This window comes from Vicugna pacos, chromosome X (genome assembly GCF_048564905.1).
Source record: "Vicugna pacos chromosome X, VicPac4, whole genome shotgun sequence".
NCBI classification, from domain to species: Eukaryota; Metazoa; Chordata; class Mammalia; order Artiodactyla; family Camelidae; genus Vicugna; species Vicugna pacos.
Window position 1 is genome coordinate 44,765,916 of NC_133023.1, and position 21,537 is coordinate 44,787,452.

A 21,537-nucleotide genomic window follows, 5' to 3' on the forward strand; every position below is an offset into this window, starting at 1 on the left:
TATAAATGTAGAGAAACAAACTAGGGTTGGAAAAATAACAGCTGGATGTTGAGGCTGAAAGACTGAAGGTAGAAAAAGAATGCCTACAGACTGAGAAAGAGAGGCTGCAACATTTAGACATGGAGCATGAGCAGCTTCAGCTAGAGAAGGAGCAGCAGCGGATTGAAAGAGAAACAATGTTACTGATAGTCAACTCAGAGAAGCCATCTTTGAAAAATGAACTTGGTCAGGAGAAAAATCTGTTCTTCAACACTGGATATAGAAACAGAGAAGTTAAAACTTGAGAAAGAATACTTGCTGCTGGAAAAATATAGGCTGCAGTTTTTGAAATTTGAATCAGAGAAGCTTCAGTTTGAAAACAAACGCTTACAAGTAGAAAAAGAGAGACTACAAATTCAGAAGGAAAGTCACTTGCAGTGATTTATCTAGGTCTTCATTTATCAAATGTTTATAAACCATAGGTTTTATATCAGGTAATTTAAAAATAGTTGCAGAATTAGCTGTATTGTTGGATTTTTGTCCTGTTTAATGTCAGTGTTTTCAATAGAAACATTCTTTGTGAGTAATTGTATGCTTAAGTGGTATATTATATAAAAACTATTTGCCCTAATATAAATAGTATAGCAGAAACTATTGTGCTATACCCTTTAAATTTGTAAAATTACATAATCTGTGCCCTCAGAGTTTACAGTCATGTCTAGGTAAACTCTAGCTCAGTAGTCCCCAGCTGGGGTGATTTTGGCCCCCCAAAGACATTGTGGTGTCTGGAGACATTTTTGGTTGTCAAAACTGGGAAGTGGGACATGTTGCTACTGGCATATATGGGTAGAGGTTAGAGGTGCCTACATTCTGCAATGCACACGAGAGCACCTTACAAAAAAGAATGATCTAACCCAAAATATCAATATTACTGAGGCTGAGAAACCCTGTCCTAATCTGACTAAGCATTTCTTAAGCTTTGTTTCACAGTTTCAAAATATTAAAACCTCAGATATTCACTTGAGAGTTACTTAAATGGCCCAAAATATTTAACTATGAAACATTACTCTGTAGTATATTGAATATAGGAAGTGATGAAGATTATAGGTATTTTATTCCCATTTTTCCATCTATAAATAACTTGAGATTCAGAAAACAATACAGGGAACATCAGAGATTGTCTAAAGTGGGTCACTTTGAAAAGCAGTTCATTCATCTAGCTATTGATGCATTAGAAGCAGCACACACTTTTTAAGCTTCCCCTTCTTTGAATTCATTGTCTTAGTTAAGATATAAAAATTGTCATATCAACCATGTACTGAAATTTTTATGTAAGTAAATGGTTAAAGCTAGTAAAAATGGTACCAATTTAAAAATTGTTCCAGTAGTCCATGAGCTTGAACTCAATGAGTGGGTCATTTGATTTTTAAAATAGATAGTAGCTATTTGGAACTGGAAGTGGGAGTTGGGAGTGGGGGGAGAATGTCTTCTGTATCCAGTAGTAATGATGATGATGATGATGAAATAATGATAGTAGCTATGTGTTATGAATTAGGGAAGCACTTACTGCACACTATCTGACCTAATCTGTAGAGCAAGTCTTGAGAGTATTTATCTATTATTATTATTGAATCTAAGGCTTAGAGAAGTCACACAGTGAGTAAATGGCTGATTTCATATATTGTGGTGTATTTTGGCTGTGTCACTCCCTGAGGAACGGAGTTTGTATCTTTAGTCCCTTTGGTATGTATTCTGAGACCAAGGACTTGCTTAATCTGGTGATTTGCTGTCAGTCCTCTGAAGGTGCTTTTCCCACAATCCAGGTGATTCTAATGAACACTAAAGTTGAGAATCACTGCATGAAATCATTTTGTATTTTCCATTTCTAGGGCTGATATGTAGCCTTAATACATCTCTTCTATTGACAGATACTACCTTGATTCTGCATTTGTTCCTTGTTAATTAAAGCATGGCTTGAAACCATATGTGATATTTGAGTATGGATATATAAGGAAAAGATATACTTCTACTTAGTTACCTTAGCTTTGAAATAGTGTTATTTTTCTATACCTGAAATAAATGCTTCTACATAGAAATAAAATTTGCCTATACTAACTAAAAAAGAAAGATATAGTATGATATATTAATGGCTTTATACTGTTCTGGATTACTGAATTAGAATTTCAGAGCAATAGAAACCTTAAAGTTTATTTAGTTCATCCACAAATTTAATTCTTTTTTTAACATTTTTTATTGATTTATAATAATTTTACAATGTTGTGTCAAATTCCAGTGTAGAGCACAATTTTTCGGTTATACATGAACATATATATATATTCATTGTCACATTCTTTTCTCTGTGAGCTACTGTAAGATCTTGTATATATTTCCCTGTGCTATACAGTATAATCTTGCTTATCTATTCTACATTTTGAAATCCCAGTCTATCCCTTCCCACTCCCCCAAATTTAATTCTTGAATTCTCACAGCACCTCCATTTGTTCATGCATTCATTCTCTTATTCATTCAATGAATAGTTACTAAGCTACTGTGCAATATGCCAGGACCTGTGGGTAAGGGACTCCTTCCCCTCTAGACAAATAGTGTAGCCTTTGAAGTCAGAGAGTGTCATGTTAAAAGACTCTTCAAAGGTATGAAAAACCCTCTTGTAAGGATGTCTTCACATAAGCAAGCAATATTCCTCTACCCACTCCTTATGACAGGAGTCACACACCCAAATGCCTTCAGAGGAGACGCAGATAATGTAAATGAGTGAAAAGGAGCAGATGAACTAGAAAAGGGGATGCTAAAGAAAACTGAGGCAAACAGGAGAGCATATGTCTCATCTAAAGTGGTAGACACTACCTATCTTCAGCCAAATGTTGCTATACAGAGGTGTGAGTCCAGTATTAACTAAAGAACAACAAGATAGCATGATTAATAGTGTAGATTCTGAAGCCAGATTCTCTGAATTTGAATTTTGGCTCTGCCATTTACCAGCTGGTGATGAAGGCCAGTCACTTAGCCTTTCTGTTCCAGTTTCCTAAATTCTAAAATAATAATAACAATGATATCTTTGCCATAAATCTTGTATGAGATTTGAGTTAATTTGTGCTAAAGGGCTTAGAAAAATAACTAGTACATAACAAATACTGAACACATATCTTCAGAAATGTTTAGAGAAGTCAGAAATTCAAGTTTTCTCAAGAAACTTCCCAATTTAAAAATGTTTGCAACTACCAATTTTTATGAAATTTGTGTAGGCCTAACCAAATGTCTATGTACCACATTCACTTCCTTAAGGTTTCACTTTGCACAGCAAGGCCATTGGCTCTCCCCTCTTTGCACTGGATGGTTAGCCCATGTTACTAGGGCAATGTGAAGCGTCTGTTTTGGCATCTCTTCCCCATCATCTCTTTTCTTTTCCATCAGATGATGCATGTTTCCTTACCCCAGTATCATCCTCCCATGCATTGTCCTTTGCCCATTACACTTCACCTTTCTGTCTCAAATAGCCACTGCCTCATGTATACACAGGTATCATCAAGGTGCCACATGTGCATAGGCAATGCAACAGTCTCTCTTGTCTTTAAACCTCTTCCTCTTTCCTGTGAATCCGTAATGTCTTTACAACATATCTCAAGGAAGTCTTCTATTCTTTACTCATCAGTATCACACGGGAAGCATAAACTAACACTGGTATAGTACTGACTGAAAAATAGTACTAGCATTAGATGAAAGAAAGGTAAGTTTTAAGTTTTGAAATAAAATTATTCAATCACCAATTCTTCCAAATCACAGCAAGATGCATTATAGGAAGGAATTATATGCCCAACATTACATTTGGAGATGATGTGGAAATAATTTGGACATTATATTCGGGAGTTAACAATAGAGTTAAAATATTAATACTACATAAGTTACAATTTATAAATAGCAATGCAAAAAAGATAACTATAATTCAAAGAAAGAAAATCCAGAAGTACATTAAAAGAATAACATGCCATGACCATGGAGCTTTAGTTTCCCACTTGTAAAACAAAATCAAACAGCTAAGATGCCTGGTTGCACTTAAAATTCATGGCCACAAACCTCAAATTGGCACTCAACGCTGCCTGGCATCCTACTATGTTTCCCAGTAGGTCAGCTTACCCACTCTTCTTAAAGATCCCATCTTCTTTCCCACTCATTCTTAGCTAATGCTACCACATACTTCACTGAGAAAATAATAAGCTTCAGAATTTCCTTGTACTCTCCCGACTCAAATTAAGTGTCTAAAACTACTAGTACAGATCTATTTCTGCTCGTATCAAAAACCAGTCCCAAACTTGTATTCTGAGCACTATATTCTCTCATCTTCTCAAGGACTTCATTTTTTAATTAAGCTCCCTCTTTCATAAATCACTATTCTTTTCCTTTGTCTATATCATTATTACTAGCATACAAATATGGCCTGACAGGTCCTATCTTACCAAAAAGTGACTTCCCTCAAATTACACAAACTACTTAAGCTTCCACTCTATTTCCTTAGTTACTGGAGAGTTATTTCCACTCCCTATTTTTTCCATTTTATTACCATACTTTCACCCTTCAGTCCATTCCAATCTGGCTTTCTTCCCAATTACTCCACTGAAACCAATCTTGGCAAGGTTATTAATGACTTCTGTGTTGCCAAACTTATTGATGAATTTCTGTCTTAATCTTAAATGTTTAGAAACATTCATTTCAGTGGCCTACTCTTTCTTTCTCAATCTCTCTCCTCTCTTGGTTCCTGTAATATCAAACATTTTGGGTTTTCTTCCTGCTACCCTAAACACTCCTCAGGCTCTGCTAACTGCTCTTCTTCCAGAAATCTTATTGTGTCTCCTAGACTTAGTCCTGGAGTTTTTATTTTCTTCTCTCCTTTTTCTTAATTGGAGGATAGTTGATTTACAATGTGTTAGTTTCATGAGTACAGCACAGAGATTCAATACTTTTGCAGATTATATTCAATTATATGTTATTACAAAATAATAGGTATAATTCCTTGTGCTATACAATAAATACTTTTTGCTTATCTATTTTATACATAGTAGTTTATATCTGTTAACGCATACCTCCAATTTGTCCATCTACCTGTCTGGTAAAGACAAGTTTGTTTTCTATGTCTGTGGGTCTGTTTCTGTTTTATATATACATTCATCTTAATTTTTAGATTTCACATATAAAGGATATCATATAACAGTTACCTTTGTCTAATTTATTTCAATGAGTATAATATTCTCAAGATCAATCCATGTTAGTACAAATGACAGTATTTCAATTTTTATGGCTGAAATTTCAGAAGGGTTATGCCTCCAGCTTTGTTTTTTTTTCCCTCAGAGATGCTTTGGCAATTCTAGGCCTTTAGTGGCTCCTTATAAATTTTAGTATTATTTGTTCTAGTTCTGTGAAAAATATCATGGGTATTTTGATAGAAAGTGCATTAAATCTGTAGATTGTTTGGGGTAGTATGGGCATTTTAACACTATTATTTTTAATATTTAACTTTTGTTATTTTAATTATGATATATCTTAGTGTGGGTTTGTTTGGGTTCATTGTGTTTGAGACCCTCTGTGCTTTTTGTACCTCAATATTGGTTTCCTTCTTTAGGTTTGGTAAATTCTCAACCATAATTTCCTCAAATACTTTTTGTTTTGTTTTCAGGGGGTGGGTTATTAGGTTTATTTATTTTTATTTATTTATTTTTTAGTGGAGGTACTGGGGATTGAACCCAGGACCTCGTGCATGCACTCTACCACTGAACTATATATACCTTCTTCCCTTCAAATACATTTTTGGTACCCTTCTCTCTCTTCTCCTTCTGGAACCCCTATTATGCATGTTTGATATTATCCCAGTTATCTCATTTTTTGCACTCATTTTTTTTTCTATTTGTCATTCTGTCTGCTCTTCTGATTGGGTAATTTCCATTATTCTATCTTCCAGATGACTTATTCTTTTGTGTAATTTAGTCAGCTATTCATTGCTTCTAGATTGGTTTTTAATCTCTGAAATTAAATGATCTATTTTTGTTTGGTTCATCTTTATAGTTTCTAGTTCCTTGTTACAGTGATCTGTGTTATCAATATTCTTTCATAACTCAGCATTTTTGTTACCACCTTTTTGAACTTGGGGTACAGTAGACTGGTGAGCTCTGTTTCAGTATTTGTTCTTTCAGCATGTTTCTGTTGCTCTTTTAATTGGGAGTCATTCTTCTGCCTTTTCATTTTACTTAACTTTTTTTTATCTCTATGAATTTCAGAGAAAGAGTTATCTATTGTGGTCTTGAAAGGGAGTTTTTATGTGGGAGTATCCCTGTGTAGACTGTTTGTGTCTGATGTCTTTTGTGTGAGGGCTGGTTTTGATATGGATGGCAGCCACATCATTCCTCATTTTGTCCTTGTTATTATCTCCTTGATAGGGGATGTGGTTGGTGTTGGACCTAAAGCCTGTTCAGGATGTGTGGCAGAAATTCTCTGCTTTGTTGCTGTTGCTGCCTTCTCAGGGAAGGGGTCTGTTTCCCAGTTGTTGGAGTAGAAGCCCTGAGGGTCGGACTCAGTCAGTCTTCATTCCCTTTGAGTGGGTACCCTGCCTTAAAGAGATGACTGCTTAAGCACGTGAGGCCTGCATGCTCACAGAGGAGCTATGTGCTGCCTATGTAGGCACCCATGGCTCTGCTCAAAGGCAGCCCAAAGTTGCATCCCTTCCTCTCTTGTGTTTGTCCCAGATTTCGTGAAAGGCTGTGGCATGGAGTGGGTGAGGCTGGAGTGTTTGTTAGGCTGGGACTGAGGGTTGGGACATTATGGCTGCAAGAATTGTGATGGCTGGGCCGTTGTGAGATCTGGGCTGCCTCTGTGGTAATCTTCTCCCAGGACCTGTCTGCCCCAGATCCAGCACCAAGCTGTGTTATATAGTAGGTGGGGCCAGAGCAGTCCCTGGTTGTGAGTGGGGATTGCAGCATGTTGGTCACAGGGGACTCTAGCAGCTGCACTGCTGCCAAAGGTCTGGGCTGGGTCTGTGGTACTGTTTGGGTAAGCGCCAACAATGGCTGCTGCTGCCCCACCCAGACCACACCCCAGGCTCCCTGGTCACCTCTGTGCCACTAGATAGAGTCTTTCTCCAGGACCCTCTGCCCTAGATCCCATGCCAAGCCATGGCATGGAGAGGGGCTAGTGTGTTTGCACAGCTTGGATTGGGGAGCATGGTGAGATGGCAGCTGCTAGTGCAGAGCTTTCTCTGTCCTGTCTGTTGGGAAGCTAGCAATCATGCATTCATCTCCAGTGGAGTCTAGGCTTCTCCAGAAGTTCTCCCAGAAGCCATGGGGTTTATCTCATATTCATAGTACCACAGTACTAAGATGCAGAGCCTACTCCCCAGGGTGAGTGTCCAACTCTACTGTCTTCCTTTTCCTCATAGACCCTTCGCAAGGGCACAGGTCTTAACCCGATGCTTTTTATTCTTGTCCTACTTTATTACGTAGGAATCTTTCTTGCAGCCTTGATTATATAAGAGTTCTTCTCCCAGTTTTCAATTAGTTGTCTATGAGAGTTGTTACACGTGTAGATGTGTTTCTGATATGTTTGTGGGAGGAGGTGCGTTCTATACCTTCTTAGTCTGCCATCTTGATTTTTCTCCAGTAACAGCCCTCTTTTCTCCTTTTTACCCTCTTTCCTTCCCTTTGCTTCCCTCTGCTACCTTTCCCTACATGACCCTATATAATTCTATAGCTTTTAAATATGAGCTACATATTGATGATGCCCAGATATATATGCCCAGCTTTGCCTTCTTTCCTGAGCTCCAAATTTATGTGTCCAACTGCCTGTTGGACATGAATATATAACTTTCATATTCAGTGTGACCTTACAGAACTCTTCATTCTCAGAATGTCTTTATTTTCATCTCCCACTTGACATTATTTTCCTCATCTTCCTGAATTACACCATTATATATCTAGTTGCTTAGAAGTTATCCTTGATTTTTCCCTTTTACCTTGCTCCCATATCCAATTTGTCAGCAACTCCTATCCATTTCCACCAGCTTTTTAGTCTGAAATTTCAAGCCCACAAGAACAACAAAAGAATAATAAAATGAATACTTACATATTTTTTATTTAGATTCATCAATTATTAACAAATTCTTTCATCTTTCTTCCCCATCCCCATGTCTCTCCTTCTGTGAACCATTTAAAAGTTCATTGTAAACATCATGAAACTTCACCTATAAATACATCACCATGTATCTCCTAACAACAAGAGTGATGTCCCACACAACTATAATGCCACTATACAGACAAAAAATTGACACTGATACAATATTATTTAACGTACAGTCCATATTTGAATTCCCCCAACTATTCCCATAATATCCCTTTTAGCTTTTTTTTTTTTCGTCTTATCCAGGCTCAGGCATTGTATTTATTTGTGGTGCTTCTTTAGTCTCCTTTGATATAGAACAATAGTTCTTGACTTTTATTGCCTTTCATAACACTGACATTTTTCCAAGGGCCCAAGTAGTTGTTTTACAAAATAATTTTCAATTTGGATTAGTATGATTGTTTCACTGTGTTTAGATATGTCTTCTCAGTTATACCTCCAGGATACGTCTTAAATGTTTCCATTAATTTCTGTCTCCACCTTTACTATCCTAGCCCAAGTCATAGTTAATTCTGATCTGGACTAATATGAAAACTTTCCAACTATTTTTTTTCTTGCTCCACTTTATCTGTTTTTCCAACAGCAGCCAGACTGATCTTTTAAAAATGCCAATTGGATCATACCATCCCAATACTTAAAACCCATCAATAGCTTCTGCTTCTCCTTTAGAAAAACATCCAAATGTCTTAACATTTTACTCACTACTTCCTCCAGGGCCACATTGCCATTTTGAATTATATCAGTTCTTACCTGCTTTGGGACCTTTTCATGAATGGTATGTTCCTTTTGGAATGTTCTTCCTCTTGTTTTTCACCTGGCTGTCTTCTACTCATCACTCATATCTCACTTTAAATATATTTTAGAGTAGACTCTTGTGACCATTTATTGTAAAATAGATATGTCCTATGATTCTCTTTCACAGCCTGTTCCTTCCCTTGATACTCTTATTGTAATTTGTAATTCTATATCTATTTGTAATTATTTAGTTAATGTGTATTTCATAAAGGTAGAGTATGTATTTTATATGCCATTGTATTCCCATGGTAAGTCAGTGCCTAGCACATAGTAGTGAACTCAGTAAGTATTTGTGAAATGAAAGAAAGAGATTGGTGGGAAAGGTTATAGACCCTCAGAATGTGTTTAAGCACACATTAGATAGATAGATAGATAGATAGATAGATAGATAGATAGATAGATAGATATACATATCACTAGATTTGTCCATGAGGCAGAAATGATTGAAGTATCCTGTTCAACTGTCTAGACTTTTCCATTGCACACACTTTTATTGTTTGTTAATTAACTCAGTACCACAGTTACAGTTCAGAATGCAAAGGCCTAGCCCTTCCATGTGACTTGTAGACCTCCAATGGTAGTATCTCTCAAACGTAAATAATATGCATACTACTTTTAATGAAAAAGTGTTGTAACCCAACAATTGACTTAATTTTTGTATTATGGTGATATTTAAATATGTACAAACATGATACTATACCCAAACTCTTTATGCTTATAGTCCTTCTAAAACTATAAACCAAAGAATATTTCTAGATTAAATGAAAAATGATCAATTAATACAATTCAAAATAACATTATTTTTGGTAACAAATCATTTGCCATTTGCTAATGAATATGTTACTGACTACCATGGTGCATGTTATTCTGAATGTTCATATCTGTACCACTGTATACTGTGAGACTCAATTCTCCCACTACATTTTTTTAAAATTTCAGCCACTGCAGAACTATTACTTGTGTAGCCAGCCATGATGCCATTTAGTCTTCCTTTGGTGAGAATTTATTATTTACATATTCATTTCACTGCCAGTCTCATCTTACTCCACTATAGTTAAAATAGTGGAATATATAATTAAAATAACATGTGTAACACAGATTCCAAAACTGATGGCAGTGCTCACTTATGAGGTGGTCAACCAGATGATCCAGAATGTGATTTTTGTTAAGTTATATTACTATCAGAATGAAAATACACAAAAATGAAAATATCATAGAGAACTTGCTGCCACCTGAGATTATATTTATGGATCCCCAGAGGGTTCTGAGCACCTCAGAGAAATAGAACATATAAGATTCAGAGATTCTACCATACAGATGTAACATATTAATTGCTAAGTGGATATTTTTGAAAAGAGATTGCTTTTACTATCAAACAGATCAGCCTTGATGATGGGTTAAGTATTTGGGTTTTAGCTGTAATAATTAGAACAATGACTACTACCAATTTAGTGATCATCTACAATGCTCTAGGACCTATACTAAGAGATTTTTCAGCTCATTTTATCTATAGCATTTCATTTTATCTTTACACAACCCTTTTACATAGCTAACACCCCCATTTTTCATTTGAAGAAACTGAAGCATAGAGACATAAATGAATAGTCTAAGACTATAGAGCCAGTTTATGAAGAAATTATGTTTAAATTGCAGGCTGACTAAAATTGACACAACATTGTAAACTAACTATACTTCAATAAATTGGAGGCTGACTAGGATCTGACTGACATTCGAACTTATATTTTATTGCTGTGTTCCACTGATAATAGACTGACTAATTTATCCTGCTATCTTGGTGGACACAAATAGTTCAGCAAAAAACATTACCTGTGTGATTTTAAAAATTTATTTATGTATTTAAAATTTTTTTTTATTATTAAGGTATAATTGACATATAACATTATATTAATTTCGGGTGTACAACATAATGATTAGATATTTGTACACATTGAAAAACCACTAAAATAAGTTTAGTTACCATGTATCAACATACATAGTTAAACTTTTTTCTTTTCTCTTTTTCTTGTGATGAGGACTTTTACAATTTTTTTTAACATTTTTTACTGATTTATAATCATTTTACAATGTTGTGTCAAATTCCAGTGTAGAGCACAATTTTTCAAATTATACATGAACATATATATATTCATTGTCACATTTTTTTCTCTGTGAGCTACCATAAGATCTTGTATATATTTCCCTGTGCTATACAGTATAATCTTGTTTATCTATTCTACAATTTTGAAATTTATGATCTTAGCAACATTCAAATATGAAATACAATGTTATTAACTATAGCCACCATGTGGTACATTATATTCCCATGACTCATTTATTTTACAGCTGGAAGTTTGGCTCCTCTTACCCATTTCACCCATCCCTGGCTTCCCCTCCCCTCTGGCAACCACATATCTGTTCTCTGTATCTATCTAAGTTTGGGGTTATTTTTTGTTAGTTGTGTGTTTTTTTTAAATAGTGTTTTAAAATACTCCTTTCCTTCAATGAAAAATCATGAATTACTGCTACATAAAACAAGAGAGATGAATCTTACAATCTCACAAATATAATGTTGAACAAAAGAAGCCTGACATTAAGCAATACATACTATTGGTTCCATTTATATAAAGTTATAGAACAGGTACAACTAATATCCTATGTTAGAAGTCAAAGTAGTAGTTATCTTTGGAGAGAGTTGTGACTGGAAAGCAAGATGAGGTTGACAAATGAGTGGCTTGGTAATATCCTGTTTCTTGATCTGACTGCTGGTTACACAGGTAACCGGCTCATTGAGTTCTACAAACATGATTTGTATATTTTTGTATATACTACTTTATACTTTTAGCTTAAAATTATTTCTTTCAATTTAACAGTATGGCTGGGTATAAATTTACATCTTTTTCAGGTCAATGTTCCTGTTATTTGACTACTACATAGTGAAAGTTTTAATTAGTAGCTGCAAACAAATGTGCTCCTGCTTATTTCATTCAAAGGCCAGTAACTTTGATGAACATAGATGCAAAAATACTCAACAAAATATTAGCAAAACAAATTCAACAATACATAAAAAGGATCATTCACTATGATCAGGTTGAATTTATTTGAGGATCTAAAGGATGGCTCAACATTTACAAATTAATCAATGAGATATATCACATTAACAAAAGAAAGGATACAAATCGTATGGTTATCTCAACAGACACAGAAAAAGCATTTGAAAAAATTCAACATTCATTCATGATAAAAACTCCCATCAAAGTGAATATGGAGGGAACATATTGCAACGTTATAAAGGCCATTTATGACAAACCCACAGCCAACATCATACTCAATGTTGTGTAGATGAAAGCCTTTCTGATAAATTTATACCAAGGCAAGTATGCCCACTCTCACCACTTCTATTTCATGTAGTATTGAAAGTCCTAGCCACAGCAATCAGACAACAAAAAGAAATAAAAGGTATTCAAATTGGAAAGGATGAGGTAAAACTGTCATTGTTTGCTGATGATACGATGCTTTATGTAGGGAGTCCTGAACTCTCCACCCCAAAACTATTAGAGCTAATAAATGAATCCAGTAAGGTGGCAGGATACAAGATTAATATACAGAACTCTATTGTGTTTCTATACATTAATAATGAAATATCAGAAAGAAGATATAAAAATACAATATCATTTAAAATCCTATCAAAAAGAATAAAATACCTAGGAATAAATTTAACCAAGGATGCGAAAGACCTATACTCTGAAAACTGTAAAACTCTGATGAAGGAAATTGAAGAAGATAGAAAGAAATGGAAAAATAGTCTATGCTCTTAGATTGGAAGAATTAATATCATTTAAATGCCCATCCTGCCCAAAACTACCTACAGATTTTTTGCAATCCCTATCAAAATACCCATGACAACTAGAACAAATAATCTCAAAATTCATATGAAACCATAAAAGATCCCAGATTGCCAAATTCTTGAGAAAAAAGAACACAGCTGCCAGTGTAAACATCTCAGACTTCAGAATATACTACAAAGATACAATAATCAAAACATTGTGATACTGGCACAAAAACAAACACATAGATCAATGGAACAGAATAGACAGCCAATAAACAAACCCATACCCCTATGGTCAGTTAATCTATGACAAAGGAGGCAAGAATATACAGTGGAGAAAAGACAGTCTCTTCAACAAGTGGTGTTGGGAAAACTGGACTGTCACATGTAAAACAATGAGATTAGAACATTCCCTCACATCAAATGCAAAAATAAATTCAAAATGGTTTAAAGACCTCAATGTAAGATAGGAAACCCACAACACTCCAGGACAACAAAATAGGCAGAACACTGATATAAATGGTAGCAATATTTTCTCAGATTAGTCTCCTAAGGCAAAATAAATCAAAGCAAAAATAAACAAATGGGACTTAATTAAACTTAAAAGCTTTTACACATCAAATGAATCCAACAAAAAAAAAAGACAACTTAGGGAATGGGAGAAAATATTTGCAATTGATGCGACTGACAAGGGCTTAATATCCCAAACAGCTCAACTTGAGAATAAAAAAACCAAAAAACCCAATCCAAAAATTGGCAGAAGACCTGAATGGACATTTTTCCAAAGATGAAATGCAGATGGCCAACAGGCACATTAAAGGATGCTCAACACTGTTAATTCTTGGAGAAATGCAAATCAAAACAACAATGTTTTATCACCTTGCCCCTTTCAGAATGGCTATCATCAAAAAGTCTACAAATAACAAATTTTGGAGAGGATGTGGAGAAAAGGTTACCCTTGCACTCTGTTGGTGAGAATGTAAACTGATGCCGTAACTATGGAAAACAGTATGGAAGTTCCTCAAAAAATCTAAAAATAGAACTACCATATGATGCAGCAATTCTACACTTGGGTATATATCTGAAAAAATAAAAACATTAATTTGAGAAGATGTATGCACCCCAATGATCATAGCAGCACTACTTACAATAGCCAAGGCATGGGAACAACTCAAGTGACCATCAACATAAAGACTGGATTAAGCTATAAAGAAGAATGAAATAAACCATTTGCAGCAATGTGGTTGGACCTAGAGAATATTATTCTTAGTGAAATAAGTCAGAGAAGAATAAATACTATATAATATCACTTATATGTGGAATTGAAAAGTACAAATGAATGTATATGCAAAAGAGAAACACTGAATCATAGTTTCCTACATCAAATTTTTTAATTAAAATTAATTTTAAAAGTTAAAAATTGTTCCTTATTAATGTATCATTACAATTATTGTTAGTACATAATTGAAGGAAATAATATAAATGCATCACTAGCCTTTATAAATTTTAAATAGTAAAAAGTTAAAATTTAATTGAAAATTCATTTGAGGGCTTTTTTCCTCTATTAGTTTATTTATCCAAACATGGATAGTACTCATGGCCAGTAATTTTTTCCCTTTAAACTTTTTATTAATATAAGCACGAATGTATATAATAAACATATTAATAGATGGGAATGGAACAATTTTGTTATGGTAATTTCCATCCATCTTTGATTTCCTTGCAGATAATATGCCAAAAATCACATAATGATCTTCATGAATTATTTTAATCATAAATTCAATTAGTTTATTCTTCAATTTTGACCAAGACAAAGAATTGGAAATTACAGACTAGCAAAATGATTTATTACCTAGTGATTAGAATCACTCACTTTCTCAGCATGGATACCAATAAATGATTCAAATTTCCCCTTTGTAAACAAACTCAAAGTTTTTATCCCATGGGCAAGGCAATATAGTCAAATCTTAGATGTATGATAGAAGTATCCCATTATTTTGTAAAGTGGGAAAAGGTCAATTGCAAAAAGGGGATGCCTTACCTGAGGGGTATTTTCGGGCAGATCAGTTTTAGGAAAGGAGCTATATGGAAATTGAGTATCTAGAAATTGATTCCCTTTAAACTACTATCTTTATCCTCCTACTGTTTGAAAAGACTTTGAATAGACAAACTCAAGTTTGAAGATTTGTCTTAGATAATACAGCTACCACTTCTGTATCTGCTGTCACAACTGATTTCTACCATCAACAATGGATATTACCTTTGCAAGAGTTTGAAATTTCCTAACTCTAGTATCTGTTTTATCCTGCACCATCTACAGACCACATGACTTTCTTATAAACATTGCATTCTCCTTTGATTTGTACTTGAGAATTTTCAATGTCTGGTGGGTTTGGACTATAACACCAAAATTTGCCAACAGGTGCCATGTGTAGATGTTAATCTGAAAACTTCAGACTATGTAACAGTAAATACTTGCAGTCTTATTTATCTAATATAGAGATATGCCAAAGAAAGCTTGGAAATATATTTATCTTACAATTCAACTCTCTTTATTTCTCTATTGTCATTGAAAATTCCCAAGTACCTCCTTTTTTTTTATCATTTTTTTACGCTGACACTAGAGTCTTGGGAATCCACGTGCAAATGCATGTGGAGGAAGTGTCTCCTCTCACTGCTGCCAAGTGTATTTCTGTTGGTATTCTGATCTGCATCTTGTAGTTAGTTTTCAATAGTGACACATTCCATTTGACTGCAACATAGCTAACTTCAATTCTTAGCTATACTGTAAATTAAATAGGCTTTGTAGAATTGTCCTGGAAACTTAACCTCTGCTTTTGTAATTATTTGTATGTTTATAATTATGTCAGTTCCAGAGCATTTTTAATTCCTACAATATCTCCTATTCTATCCTTAAGGAGATTAAGCCTTGATGCCCTCTAAAGCGATATATGTTCACCTTCTCTTGACATGTTCATTTTGTCAATCAATTCTAACTTACTGTTCTGAATGAGATTGAAAATAGCATTTGTTCCTCCTACACTGTTGGTGAGAATGTATTTTGGTGTAGCCATTATGGAAAACAGTATGGGGAGTCCTCAAAAAATGAAAAACAGACTTACCATATGATCCAGCAATCCCACTCCTGGGCATATATCTAGAAGGAACTCTAATTTGAAAAGATACATGCACCTCAGTGTTCATAGCAGCACTATATACAATAGCCATGACATGGAAGCAAACTAAATGTCCATCGACAGATGACTGGATAAAGAAGTCTTGGAAATTTATACAATGGAATACTATTCAGCCATAAAAAGAATAAAATAATGCCATTTGCAGCAATATGGATGGACCTAGAGATCATCATTCTAAGTGAAATAAGCCAGAAAGAGAAAGAATATCATATGATAACAGTCATATGTGGAATCTAAAAAGCGAAAAAAAGAGGACACTAATGAACTCATCTACAAAATAAAACAGACTTGCAGACATAGTAAACAATCTTATGGTTACCAGGAGAGGGGGTGGGAAGGGATAAATTTGGGAGTTTGAGATTTGCAAATGTTAGTCACTACATATAAAAATAGATTAAAATAACATGAAATTTCTTCTGTATAGCACAGAGAACTGTATTAAATATCTTGTAATAACCTTTAATGAAAAAGAATATGAAAACGAATATATGTATGTATATGCATGACTAGGACATTGGGCTGTATACCAGAAATTGACACATTATAACTGTACTTCCATTAAAAAAAAAGAAAGAAGCAATTGTTTTACTCATTTCTACATTCTGATGAAACACTTACTTTCTTGCTTTTCTTTCCCATGTCCACTCCTCCATATTACTTATCTTTAATTATACTTGAGTATTTTCTCCTCCCTCCTATTTTCATTTTAATTTTCCTTCTTTTGATTTTATAAACCTAGAGGGAATTTAGTTCTAAGTTATTTTGAAAAAATTCATAAAATGCAAATTATGACATAGTTTATAATATAAAATCTCATTCTACCCAGCGCAGTGAGGCAGACTTTCACTCCCATCTCATATCTTGTTCAAGTCCCCGTTTCAATTGGAAGTCCTTCAAGGTCATATAACTCTAATGGTAAAAGTCATGGAAAGATAAACGGAAGGAAAAATAAGTATTAGCTGCTATCATTATCATCACCATTGTCATCATCATCAACGGAGTGCCAATACATATATTTATACTCCCCCTAGTGTGAATACTCCACTTTCTAATAAAATGAAACAAGTGTGTTCTTGTTTTTTTTGGAACTCACCTCATTGCTTCAGTGCTTCTACTCTTCAGGAGATGGAGTGAGGGAAGGGAATGCTTGAACTCCTCCAGAGAGGGTCAAAAAACTCCAGTGCCTATGGGACCAACTTATATAAGCAAATGAATGACGTGGACTTGGTAGAGTCAGAATACATGCCTTATCTAAAGGGGACAGATACTGCTCAGCTCCAGTCAAATTGTGGCCCTTTAAGTATATCAGTCTAATGTAGCCAGATCATCGAATTTTGAAAGAAAAGCCTCAACTCTGGACTTGTATAGGAAATTTGCCAAGTATTAGGTGTTGCAGGCTAAAGCCAGTCCATGAATTTCCAGTTTGTAATTTATGCCCTACAGGTTAAAGTGGGTATCTAGCACTAGAATTCTGAACATTCAAGAAAGCCTGACTTGTTCATTCTCTTTTTATAGGCAAATTAAATGAAAAATCAAAATTATCAGATAATTATAGGGAACATAGAGTCAGAGCAAGAATGATAGATAATTTGAACATACATCTCTAGAACATAATATATATCTACCAGATAGACTATCTTCACTCTGATCCTTTACTTTTTTTTCTGTTATAGTTTAATTTACCAAGTAAATTTACTTCATTTATTTTATCTTCAGAGGAGAGGGTGTGTTAAAACAATTGATGATGTCTCTCTCATGAATTTACTGACAGTAACTACAACTCTGAAGTGTACGCATATTAGTCCCAATTTTGCTGATGAAGAAACTGAGGTTCAGAGAAATGAAATGAACTGCACTAAAGTCGTACAGCTATAAGTGATCAAGCCAGAGTTGAAATCCTGGTCTTCTGGGCTAAGTCTAGGCTCTTGCTGTTATATCACTGTTGTCTCTTTAGTTCTGCTTGTATTATTTGCTCCCATGTGCATCAGTAGGAGTGGGGAGCAACCATGGGATTTCCCTTAAATTCTATAGATATGCTTCAGGAAGACAACACAACATTTAATTAGTACAGTCACCTCAAGACCTCAACAACAGAAATTACTTCTTCAGGATAAATTCCTAAAAAAGAATTGCTCAGTAAAATTGTCTGCATGTTATATTAAGCAAATTGTCCTTCAGATAAGTCATAACTAACAGGTAATCTAATTTCCAGCAAGATATGAAGTATCTGTTTCTTCAAATAATAATATTCATATAGTGCTCACTATGAATGGGGCACTGTTCTAAGTGCTTGACATATGTAAATTTATTTGATTTTCAAATAGCTCATTTCACAGATGAGGAATATCAAGGCACAGAAAGGTTAAGTTACTTGCCCAACATCAAGTAGCTAGTAAGTGGAAGTAGTCGAAACAGGATTTGAAACTAGGCAGTCCAGATTGACTATGTCAAGACTGAATGCTATATTGGTCTCTTTAATTTTGCAGACAAAATATTTCACAGTTATTTTAATTTGCATTTTTTATTTAAAGAAGATGAAATATTTTTCTTTTTCCTTCCTCCCTCTCTTCCTCCCTTCTATTCTTCCTTCCTTCTTTTCTTTCTGACCTTCCCCCTGCCTCTGTAACATTAACATACTAATGTCCTTTGTCTATTTTTCTCTTTGGATGTTCATTTAAAATTGATTTGTAAGACATGTGTTATGTCAAGAATACTAAGACTTCATGTGTTAGAAATGTTACAAAAAATTTTTTTAGTTTAACCTTTTAATTTTTTTTAATTGAAGTATAGTCAGTTTACAATGTGTCAATTTCTGGTGTACAGCATAATGTTTCAGTCATACATGTACATACATATGCTCTTTTTCAAATTCTTTTTCATTATAGGTTACCAAAAGATATTGAATATAGTTAACCTTTTGATTTTTACTGTATTTTTAACATACAGAAGTTTTAAATTCTTTACTCAATCTATCTTTCCATTGGTTTTTATTTGTTGTTTCAGAAAGGCCATAACCATGCCTACATTATATAAATATTTGCTATAATATTTTTCTGCAAATTTTATTATTTCATTTTTCATATAGAATTTATTTTGGCATTTAACATGACAATTCATGGATTCATGGAAAGAGTCACTCTTTTCACATTTCCAGCACTGTTACGGATTTATTATTTGTCTCATGTCATTTTTGTCGTCCAATTGGATTGGTTAAAGACAGGAGGTAGAAAGCAAAAGCTTAGTTGCCAACTTGAATAAGAAAGCTGATTTTTAAAATAGTTAATTATTTCATCTCTTATTCATTTTCTTACAAGTTTCTTACATGATCTGTTAAGGTTTTCTACTTCTTGAATGTATTTTGGTCATGTACCCCTTCCTAGAAAAGTAATACACTTATCCATTTTTCTTTGTTATTAGCAAAGATTTGTACAAAGTATTTTCTTATAATTTTCAGAAATATACCCTCATCTGTGATTAAATCTACTTGTGCAATTCTAGTTTTCATGTAATTATCTTGTTGCTCCTTCCTTAAGTTTCAGGTGATTAATGTGCTTCTCACTAACAAAGGCATTTTCGTTTAACCGCTGGAGTGCTCATTTTATTCAGTTGTAATTTAAAACATTAAAATGGATATTTTTGGAGTAAAATGCAAAAAAATATAATTTATAAGATAAAAGAGGAATACTCAAGGCAATGTGCTTTTGGCCAAACTCATTGAAACAGGGAGTAGAATAGTGGTTACTAGGGGCTAGGGGGTGAGGGGAAATGGGGAAATGTTGGTCAAAAGGTATAAACTTCAAGTTATAAGATGAGTAAGTTCTGTGGATCTAATGTACAGCATGGTGATTATAGTTAATAATGCTGTATTACATACTTGAAAGTTGCCAAGAGAGTAGATCTTAAATGTTTTCATCACAAAAAAGAAAAGGTAATTAAGTGACCTGATGAAGGTGTTAGCTAATGCTACAGTAATCATTTTTCAACATATAAGTGTACCGAGTCAATGAATTGTACACCTTAAATTTATACAATGTTATAACTCAATAAATCTGGAGGCGGGGAGAAAAAATGGCCAAAATAACACTAAATCTCTAACTTTATCTACTGAGCCCAAACTGTGGTCCACCCTAATATTTTCTTAATTTTTAGAAAATTTTTTTCTTTTTTGAGAAAATAAAAAAATCTAAAAAAATACAATGATATTATAACAAATACTCATTCCTACTATCTAGAATTATTGCTATTTTGCCATATTTGCCTCCATTTTAAAGATGAAATATATTTTTAGGGATTTAATTAGATTTCCTTTTAATTACTGTCCTGTGGCCTATTCCATTTCCTCTTCTTCATGGGTGCAAGTTTGGTATGAATCATCCTAGTATATTTTCAATAGCTTCACATACACATGAATGCACCTATAAACACCATAGAACGTAGTGCTAATTAATTAGATTTTTGAGATCTGTATATATTAACATATTTAGATGTAGTTCATTCCTTTTATTTTCTGCAAACTATTAATCACATTAATCATACTATATTAATCCATTCCCTTATTGATAGACATCATATACTAATATTTTTTCTTATCTTGAGATTTACTATGATATTTGTGGCCTAGTGACTTTCAAAAGCTATTAAATGCTGGCTGGATACTGGGAGGAAAAATTATTTTTTGCATGGTATAAACGAGAGTTAGAAGTTTACACATAAATTTGAAATTATTTCTTCTACTATTCAAGTGCTAGATCTTTACTTCTTCTATGTAATCTGTAAATAAATTAAGTAAATATGTTAATGGCTGCCCCTACTATTGTGTGCCTGTCAGTTTCTACGTATAATTTCCCACCAAAATATCTTCACATTTTTTAAAATTGTAAATGCAATGCATACTTATAAAAGCCATCAGCAAATCTGAAATTTTATTTAAAAAGGAAAGGAATTGTTATTCATAATTTCAGCACCAAGTAATAACCACCATTAACATACTGGGGTATAGGGCTCCAGATTTGTTTTTACACATACACATACACTGTCTTTAAAGACAGTTTACATATACAAACTGTTTAAAAACAGTTTTAAAATTAAAAATACTTTCTGTATTTTTTGGTATTGAAACATACATGTTTGTATAATTTCTAACTGTACAGAAATATATAAAACTGAAAGTGAAAATACTCTGTGATTTCCCTGTAACTATTGTTTCATGAATACCTTTAAAGATATTTTATATCATATAAATTAACCACCCATTTTTAAACATAGTGCATATTATTTTATAATATGGTAATATCATAATATATTTGACCAATCCTGTGTAAACAGACACGGATTATCTTTTAAAATAATTTTGAAATGCTGCAGTGCATATACACTTTATACATATGTATTTTTGCAGCCTTATTCAGTTATTTTCATAGATGAGGTCTCTAAATGAGGCATTTCCAAATAAAGGTGGAAATATTTAAAATGTTGATATATACGTTCAAATTGCCTTATGATTATAACAACTTACACTTCAATTGGCATGAGAGTGCATTTTCTCAACTCTCACTGGATAAGGTT